The sequence below is a fragment of the Scyliorhinus torazame genome, chromosome 21 (genome assembly GCF_047496885.1).
Source record: "Scyliorhinus torazame isolate Kashiwa2021f chromosome 21, sScyTor2.1, whole genome shotgun sequence".
In the NCBI taxonomy this organism is placed as follows: Eukaryota; Metazoa; Chordata; class Chondrichthyes; order Carcharhiniformes; family Scyliorhinidae; genus Scyliorhinus; species Scyliorhinus torazame.
This window is the reverse complement of record NC_092727.1, coordinates 112192648-112202805: the sequence shown is the minus strand read 5'-3', so window position 1 is coordinate 112202805 and position 10158 is coordinate 112192648.

Below are 10158 nucleotides of genomic sequence, written 5' to 3'. Positions count from 1 at the left end.
GTTGCTGCTATTATGTGGCACCTCTCCATTGCCAACTTTGGTGTGGCGATGTTTTGATCTTTGTAATCCTTTTTGGATGGCTGCAGCATGGATCGATGATTTTTCTTACTCGGATTTCTGCAGTTTTTTTCCCAGGTGTTTGATCAACCACCTCGTCACTAGTTTCTTTGTAGTATTTTTAAAGCATAGGCTTGCTGATCACGAAGGTAAAAACAAACAAGAGTTCTACTGGAAAGGTGTTTACCCTATAGGCTGACAGTTAGCCCACCCAAACTACCGATGATCTCATCAAAACGTCGCAAGATCAAACTCTTAAAGGGACCTTGTTCCAATTAGGAACAAACATGAATACACAACAATCCTCAAACACCCACTTTCCCACCTTATCCCTATGGGCAGCATGGTAGCATAGACGTTTGGAACAGTTGCTTCACAACTCCAGGGTCCCAGGTTCGATTCCCGGCTGGGTCACTGTCTGTGCAGAGTCTGCACGTTCTCCCCGTGTCTGCGTGGGGTTCCTCCGGGTGCTCCGGTTTCCTCCCACAGTCCAAAGATGTGCAGGTTACGTGGATTGGCCATGCTAAATTGCCCTTGGGGTCCAAAAAATGTTAAGTGGGGGTTACTGAGTTACGGGGATAGGATAGATTTGTGGGTTTCAGTAGGGTGCTCTTTGTAAGGGCCGGTGCAGTCTCGATTGGCTGAATGGCCTCCTTCTGCACTGTAAATTCTATGATTCTATGAACCATTGATTCCCTTACTGAGTAAAACAATCTGACTGGAATTAGCACTGATGTGGAGATGCCGGCGTTGGACTGGGGTGAGCACAGTAAGAAGTCTTGCAGCACCAGGTAAAGTCCACCAGGTTTGTTTCAAATCACTAGCTTTCGGAGCACTACTCCTTCCTCAGGTGAATGTAGGAAAGAGCAGTGCTCCGAAAGCTAGTGATTTGAAACAAACCTGTTGGGACTTTAACCTGGTGTTGTAAGACTTCTTACTGGAATTAGCACAGCTAGGAATCAAATTAGAATTTTCTTAGGAAAACATTTAATTTGATATGGTGATCGTTGTTGCCATTTATTTTGACTTGTAATTATATATTTAGAAATAAATCCCTAGATAGTTGTATTGGTGAATTAAATAATTGACTATGAGCAGTTTATATTTTCTGATGTAGCTATCTCAACAAATCTTTGAGAATTTTAACTGATGTAAAAGAAATTAGAGGTTAGGAAGGCAGGTGTTTCTTAGCATTGCTTGTAATAGGCAGTTGTGCCACACAATTTATGTCCACATGAAACAGTTTTGCTCCAATATGGACCTGAGGTTTTTATTTTAGTGTAATTAGCGAGAGAAGCCATCTGAAGTACAGTTAGACAAGAGACCACTCAAAAATAATGCGCTCACATGATTTGACCCCGATACCCTGCTTGTTTATCTATGTTTTGTTGGTTCTATCCTCACATAATTTAAATTGTATTTGAATATCACTGCAATGCGCTCAGAGTTCTATTATCTATGGTACAGGAGTCTGGAATGTAACTCACGTCTGCCAACCGTAGCTGGCCTGTGGTACAACAACAATGTTGAAGCATAGCTCCAAATTGAATCTCAGATATCTGTAGACATCCACCTTTATGCACAAAATGAAGCAGCCATATATAATACATTCAGAATTCAAACCTTCGGCCCTCAATTTCCCAGAAATAAAGGCAGGGAGGTGGTGGGTGCAGAAATCAGAGAAAATCTAGTGTGACAGAATACTTCCTCAATTGCGACTACAGTCTCAAACATCTTCCGCTACACAATTAATTCAAATCAATCAGTAGAGATTAAGATTAATGACACTCACAGGTCTTTGGAAAGGCTGGTAATAAGGCACAAAATGAGACACGGCAGATCTGACTCAAGTTTAAAGTTGCTGGTGACATTAAAGAAAATTATCCTATTCCTCCACTTTCAGACAATTACTGTAAGATTTGTTGGGGGATTTTGCTAAAATGCTAACGATAAAAAAAATCTACTCAGGATTTGAGCACCTAATTAGAATTTTTTAAAATGTCAAGTCCGATTAATTAAACCGGATGGGCAAAACTACCATTTTGCATCTTATTCAGGCATAGGCCATAGGCTTTCAACTTCTGGGCCACGGAGGAGGCGATGGGCGTGGGGGGTGGGGGGTGGGGGGGGGGGGGGGGGGGGGGGGGTGGGGGGGGGGGTGGGGGGTTCTGTCTGTCTTGGGCCAGGCATGTCACAATGCTATACTCGTTTTTTAAAGGGACAATTTAGCGTGGTCAATCCACCTACCCTGCACATCTTTGGGTTGTGGGGGTGAGACCCACGCAGACACGAGGAGAGTGTGCAAACTCCACATGGACAGTGACCCGTGGCCGGGATCAAACCCGGGTCCTGGGCGCCATGAGGCAACAGTGCTAACTACTGTGCAATAATACCGCCCCAATGCTATATATACTCTTTGATAATTTCTGACTGACCGAATTACAATTTCTGTAACTGTGTAATCTCAAGAGCAAGTGTTCTCCACATGTCTCACCTTCTTTTTCTCGCCGATGCTGCTTACCAGAAATTGTGATAGGAATCCCCAGAATTATCAATATTTGCAAGGAGTCCCCACTGACAATGCTAGCGTAGGATAATAATTAGGTGACAGCTGGAACTGTACTGTAAGACAATATAAACTTACAACATTACAGCATTTTACACCTAACACAAAAAACATTTGCACACGTTGTATATTTCACCTGTGGACTTGTGTTTAAAATTGCTCATTTAATTTTCTTTAAAGTTACCCCACACGCTTCGCAGTGACAACTACTCCCCAGCCTGCGCCAAGGCAGCTTTGTAGATAGAAATTAAGTTGGTTTGCCAGAGTAGCCCTGAATCACAGCCACCGTTTGTACAGCTGTCCCTGTGGCAAGTGTCTTGCTTCCGCTTCATGCCTTGCCAAAGCAGCCAGAGTCTGCAAGGTGGTCAGAGCAAAAACAAATCTCAACACTGTCTACGCCATTGCATTGTCTGTCTGCCACGTTCGGCTCATAATGCATTTGAAAGAGAAGCTGCGTTTGAGTCTTGAACAACAAATCTTTGCAGCCTGGGGTGGTTAGGTGAGGCAACCACCTTTGCGCCTTCATGAGGACTTTGGGGCTGATCCTTCATAGTCGCTGCATTGAGCTGGATCGTATGGACCGGGAGAACAAAATGGGAGCAAAAAAGTATAGAAATAAAGCCTGAAGACCACACACAATATTTTATCTCTGACCTTTTCTTCCTAGTGTACTGTCACAAGGATAATATATGGAAAAGTCATTCAGGCAGCTTGTCAAATTGAATCAGTCATATAGAAGCCCGTTAAGCTTTGTAATTGACACAGCGTGAACTTTGGGAGTTTTTCATTCTTTGTTCTGTAACTCATCAGGTTATGAACTGCACTTTTAAAATTTAGATTAACTGCACTTTTGGTGCAGCGATTGGTGCATCAATCCCACCTCCCCCAACATGGAATGGTGAATTTGTTTGACCGAGAAGTTGAGTCCTTGATGGTCATTCCGATAATTGTACGTTGAGGAAGAATGCGTCTGAAGCAAGCCTGCAACCTTAAAACAGGTTTATTTCCAAAACAGCAAAGTCACAGGCTCTCCCAGACACCAGAGTGAACTGGTTTATATGCACTTACATTGAATCACTGATCCTTCCCCAATCTGGAATTAAAAGTCAAAAAGGTGACAATGAAACCATTGATGATTGTCGTAAAAACCCATCTGGTTCACTAATGTCCTTTTAGGGAAGAGAATCTGCCGCACTTACCTGGTCTGGGCCTACATGTGATTCCAGATCCACAGCAATGTGGTTGACTCTTAAATGCCTCAGGAATGGGCAATAAATGCTGGCCTAGCCAGCGACAGTTACATCCCATGAACAGAAAAAAAAGTTGGGGCCACCTGTGCTTAATTACCAACTTAATGTTGACATTGTGCTGCAACAGAATGCATGCTTTAACACGCGATTTCACACTCGGTGCCATCCTGCAGGAGATCAGGAGTACTTAATTCATGCAGACTCTCCCAGTGCAATTCCAAGTGCTACATTGTTATGAAAACTGTCTTTGAAATGGCACTTTAAGTTTCGGCCGAAACTGCTCGAGATCGACGTTAAAGATGTCAGCTGCAGATTATTTTAGTAACAGCGGTAGTGGGACAAGATTTATTGAACTGTATACAATATTCTGTCCACGGCAGAAACTCGCTCCCAATCCAGTCCTGGCTGGGAGAACGAACCACACCAGGCCCTCGTTGGGCCGGCTTTTATGTGAAGTCTTTAACGAGCTCCAGCTGGTGGCTTCTGCCCTCAACCTGGGAAGCTCATACTCCATCAGTCCCACGGGGAAGTCAACAATGGTTTCCCTGTGGGGGTTATAACAGTTACCTGGCCACTAGTTAAATCATGAACACCGCTACCATTTTCTGTCTTTTTGTTATTGGGGCTGGATGTACACAACTTGCCTGACACATTTACCTACAATAGTGGGGGCAGTTGAAAAAGCAATTAGGTGGTTATAATGCACTTTGGGACATCCTGTAAAACATAAAAGACCGTAAATGCAATCTATTTGTTCAATCCAACTTTGTGCATCGCTATCGCACTCCAAGAATAGGAGATGGAACAGATTCCTCAGATTGTGACTCGCCTCTGCTCAAATAAGTTTTCACAAAGTTCATGTATGCTCTGATGTTACTTTATAGTGTCAACTCCTTACCTCCGTTATTTTGTATGACGTGTTGCTGTGTGTATAATTTTTTGGTCATTTAGAATGTTCACAGCTCCCTCTGAATAATCCCGGGAACTACAGGCCGGTGAGCCTTACTTCAGTGGTAGGGAAATTACTGGAGAGAATTCTTCGAGACAGGATCTACTCCCATTTGGAAGCAAATGGACGTATTAGTGAGAGGCAGCACGGTTTTGTGAAGGGGAGGTTGTGTCTCACTAACTTGATAGAGTTTTTCGAGGAGGTCACTAAGATGATTGATGCAGGTAGGGCAGTAGATGTTGTCTATGTGGACTTCAGTAAGGCCTTTGACAAGGTCCCTCATGGTAGACCAGTACAAAAGGTGAAGTCACACGGGATCAGGGGTGAGCTGGCAAGGTGGATACAGAACTGGCTAGGCCATAGAAGGCAGAGAGTAGCAATGGAGGGATGCTTTTCTAATTGGAGGGCTGTGACCAGTGGTGTTCCACAGGGATCAGTGCTGGGACCTTTGCTCTTTGTAGTATATATAAATCATTTGGAGGAAAATGTAACTGGTCTGATTAGTAAGTTTGCAGACGACACAAAGGTTGGTGGAATTGCGGATAGCGATGAGGACTGTCGGAGGATACAGCAGGATTTAGATTGTCTGGAGACTTGGGCGGAGAGATGGCAGGTGGAGTTTAATCCGGACAAATGTGAGGTAATGCATTTTGGAAGGTCTAATGCAGGTAGGGAATATACAGTGAATGGTAGAACCCTCAAGAGTATTGAAAGTCAAAGAGATCTAGGAGTACAGGTCCACAGGTCATTGAAAGGGGCAACACAGGTGGAGAAGGTAGTCAAGAAGGCATACGGCATGCTTGCCTTCATTGGCCGGGGCATTGAGTATAAGAATTGGCAAGTCATGTTGCAGCTGTATAGAACCTTAGTTAGGCCACACTTGGAGTATAGTGTTCAATTCTGGTCGCCACACTACCAGAAGGACGTGGAGGCTTTAGAGAGGGTGCAGACGAGATTTACCAGAATGTTGCCTGGTATGGAGGGCATTAGCTATGAGGAGCGATTGAATAAACTCGGTTTGTTCTCACTGGAACGAAGGAGGTTGAGGGGAGACCTGATAGAGGTATACAAAATTATGAGGGGCATAGACAGAGTGGATAGTCAGAGGCTTTTCCCCAGGGTAGAGGGGTCAATTACTATAGGCTTAAGGTGAGAGGGGCAAGGTTTAGAGTAGATGTACGAGGCAAGTTTTTTACGCAGAGGGTAGTGGGTGCCTGGAACTCGCTACCGGAGGAGGTAGTGGAAGCAGGGACGATAGGGACATTTAAGGGGCATCTTGACAAATATATGAATAGGATGGGAATAGAAGGATACGGACCCAGGAAGTGTAGAAGATTGTAGTTTAGTCGGGCAGCATGGTCGGCAAGGGCTTGGAGGGCCGAAGGGCCTGTTCCTGTGCTGTACATTTCTTTGTTCTTTGTTCATTGTTGAATGAGAACCACAATCCAACAAGAAATTTCAGTAGCAGTCATTGTGAAAAATGGCCAACATTTTTCATAATGATTTTGGGGCAGAAATGGTTCCTGTGATATCATATCCCAGAGAAACAATTGCCCCATATTGGACTGAACTTCACTTAGGGTTACTGGGTAAGGGACAAATTCATCGTGACAAGTCCACTGGATCTCTCACTCACTTGATTTACTGAAGTGACGCAGCTATCAAAACATGCTCTGAAAGCCAATTTAGATTTCAGTACATCAACTTGGGAAATGAAGGCTAGGTTAGAATCTTAGGTGATTTCTAATGAAGTACCATTATCATTGCATCCAGGCCTGCAGAGATAGTGTTCGCCTAAGATCTCTAGAGACTTGTCTTTTTAACATACGGCATATGTATGATAACAAAGTAAAATTATGCCGAAAGAAAAAGCAGTTTCTGCAGTGGTTTATCCTGATTATTTATTCATTGGATTCTGGTTGCAAATCAATCCTTGATTGCATTTTGCAACGATTAACTTTTTTAAAAAACCCCCCATAGTTAAACAAAGTTGTAATGTCACCTTATTGTAAATTTCTGTCGCCAGATATCAACATGGTAATATTGGATGGTTGAGACTCGAGGATCACGACTGCCCCTCAGGAAGACAAGGACAGTTTTGTCATTTTGAACGGAGTAAAGAAACATTTTCGGCGATTAAGTGCAAGATTTTTGGGCAGCACAAGTGGTTAGCACTGTGGCTTCACAGTGCCAGGATCCAAGGTTCAATTCCCTGCTGGGTCACTGTCTGTGCGGAGTCTGCACGTTCTCCCCGTGTCTGCGTGGGTTTCCTCCGGGTGCGCCAGTTTCCTCCCACAGTCCAAAGACTTGCAGGTTAGGTGGATTGGCCATGATAAATTGCCCTTCGTGACCAAAAAAAGGTTAGGAGGGGTTATTGGGTTACAGGGATAGGGTGGAAGTGAGGGCTTCAGTGGGTCGATGCAGACTCGATGGGCCGAATGGCCTCCTTCTGCAGTGTATGTTCGACGTAATCTAATAAATTGTAGGAAGTATTTTTAAAAACGCATCAGCTAAAAGGCTATTGGAGTCCAGAACAAAATATAAGAGCCTGCTACTGTCCTAGCTGCAAGGTTAATATAAGCTCCTGGGGCAATGCCTAAAGCTGTGACTTTCCCTATTTAAACACGATTGAAGCTTTAGCTTAGGGCCCTTTCTCAATTCAAAACAGGGGTCTGGAGAGGTTTGCAGTTGAAACCAGAGAGACTGAAGCATTACTTCGAAGCATATTCAGAAGTTAAATAACCCTTTTATGGTTTTTAAGATTCACAGAGAACAGAGTACACATTTGGGTTGAGCTTGGAATCACCATTCACGTCAGTCACGGAAACCAATGCTAATTAATGAATAATGAAAATTATATTTTATTAAGTGAGGCTAATCAAGTTTGACATTTCATCATGCAGATTAAAAACAAAATATTGGGAATTGAAATAAAGGTACTTGAAATACAAAACAGGTTGATTGAGATTGCCAAGAACCAAGCCCGTGGGTTTTAACAGAGGCAGGGGAGGAGCAGGCAACCAAAACGCTTGCAGGTTATTAAATAATGAGGCTGGGAGTCTTCATTTTAACTCTTATTCCATTTTTAAAATTACAGGTGTTTTGTTACCCGTGTGGTAGGTAACATGTGCTACTCAAACCTTGGTTAGTGATGAGGTCTTCTGAATCTCGATGAAGATGACTCGAACTCGTCCAGTAGTAACGAAAGGTTTATTGAGTAACTATAACAATAACTGCATGCGTTCTTTACTTTAACTTTGATACTAGTGATAAGGTTAACAAGATCTAACTACGGTAACTATACGTAACGCCACTCGCCATCTGAACTAGTCTGCTATTGCCCTGGCCACAGTGCACCCAAGAGAGACCCAATGTGGTTGCCTTTTATACCTCTGTTGGTCTGGCCCTCTGTGCCTTTCCAGCACGGCTTGTGGGTCAGGAGCAGTTGGAGTGTTTTCTCCAGGTCCAACAAGCTACCTAGTTTAATTTTCCCAGCCAATGATCGATCTGCTCCATCCCGAATAATCAGCGGATCCACACGATTACCATCCAAATCTCTTTCCACTGCCAATGGAATATAACCCCCCCCCCCCCCCCCCCCCCCAACTTACCCCATGATCTCGTTCAGTTCCACCCCTCTGCCATTAGCTCTCATAGGGCTCAACCCTGTGAAGATGGCTTCCCACCTGAAGGGGCCTCCATTCTGTCGATCTGCCTGCCTTGGGCAAATAGTAGCGGATTGCCTGAAATGAGAACTGTTATCACTGAAATATTTAACTTGACTAAATAAATATTTTTAAAGTTTATTTTCCAATTAAGGGGCATTTTAACATGGCAAACTCACCTACCCTGCACATCATTGGGTTGTGGGGGTGAAACCCATGCAAACACGGGGAGAATGTGCAAACTCCACACGGACAGTGACCTGGGCCGGGATCGAACACGGGACCTCGGCGCAGTGAGGCAGCAGTGTTAACCACTGCACCACCGTGCCGTCCCAACTTAACTAAATATGAACACAATCAAAAATTGTTCAATTCCATTTGTCTTGCATGCCCATCAATGGTGCAAACTGATCATTTAAATGAAGTTCACTTCTCAGTTACTTGACAATATCCATGTAAGAAATGCAAGAAGAGTTGAACAATTTTAGAGTATTTATTCTTAAAGTTGTCTCTCCAACAATTTAAGTCTCTGAAAATTTCTGGAAGTAAATCCTAAATTACCACGCCCCTAGCCAAGCTGTTCCAGTACAGCTACAACACTGGCATCCACCCAGTAATGTGGAAAATTGCCCAGGTATATCATGGAGAAAAGAAATAGGATAAATCGAACCTGGTCAATTACTGCCCCATCAGTTTACTCTCGATCATCGGTAAAATAACAGAAGGGGTCATCAAGAGGACTATCAAGCGGCACTTGCTCAGCAATAACGTGCTCACGGATGCTCAGTTTGGGTTCCGCTAGGGTCATTCAGCTCCTGACCTCATTACAGGCTTGGTTCAAACATGGACTAAAGAGCTGAATGCCAGAGGTGAGGTGAAAGGGGCGGCCCTTGACATCAAGGCAGCATCTGACCAAGTGTGGCATCAAGAGCCCTAGCTAATCTGAATTCAATTGGAATTGTGGGTAAAACTGCCACTGGTTGAAGTCATACCTGGCACAAAGGAAGATCACTATTGTGGTTGGGTGTCAATCATCTGAGCTCCAGGACATCACTGCAGAAATTCCACAGGGTAGTGTACTGGACCTAACCATCTTCAGCTGCTTCATCAATGACCTTCCTTCCATTATAGGGTCAGAAATGGGATAGTCGCTGATGACTGCACAATGGTCAATACAGTTCACAATTCCTCAAATACTGAAGCATACCCAAATGCAGCAAGACCTGGCCAATGTCCAGATTTGGGCTGACAAGTTACATTCATGCCATGCTAGTGCCAGGCAATGACCATCACCAATAAGAGAATCTAACCATTGTTTCATGACATTCAATGGCTTTACCACAGCTTAATCCCCATCGCTGAATCCCCCACTATCACCATTCTAGGGGTTACCATTGACCAGAAAATGAAGTAGTCCAGCCATATACTGTGAATACCAAAGCAGGTCAAGAAGCTTGGAATCCTGTGGCAAGTAACTCACCTCCCAACTCCCCAAAGCCTGTCCACCATCTATACAAAATAATAACCTTTTATTGTCACAAAGTTACTGTGAAAAGCCTCCTAGTCGCCACATTCCGGCGCCTGTTCGGGTAAGCTGGTACAGGAATTGAACCCACGCTGCTGGCCTTGTTCTCCACCACAAACCAGCTGTCTAGCCCACTGAGCTAAACC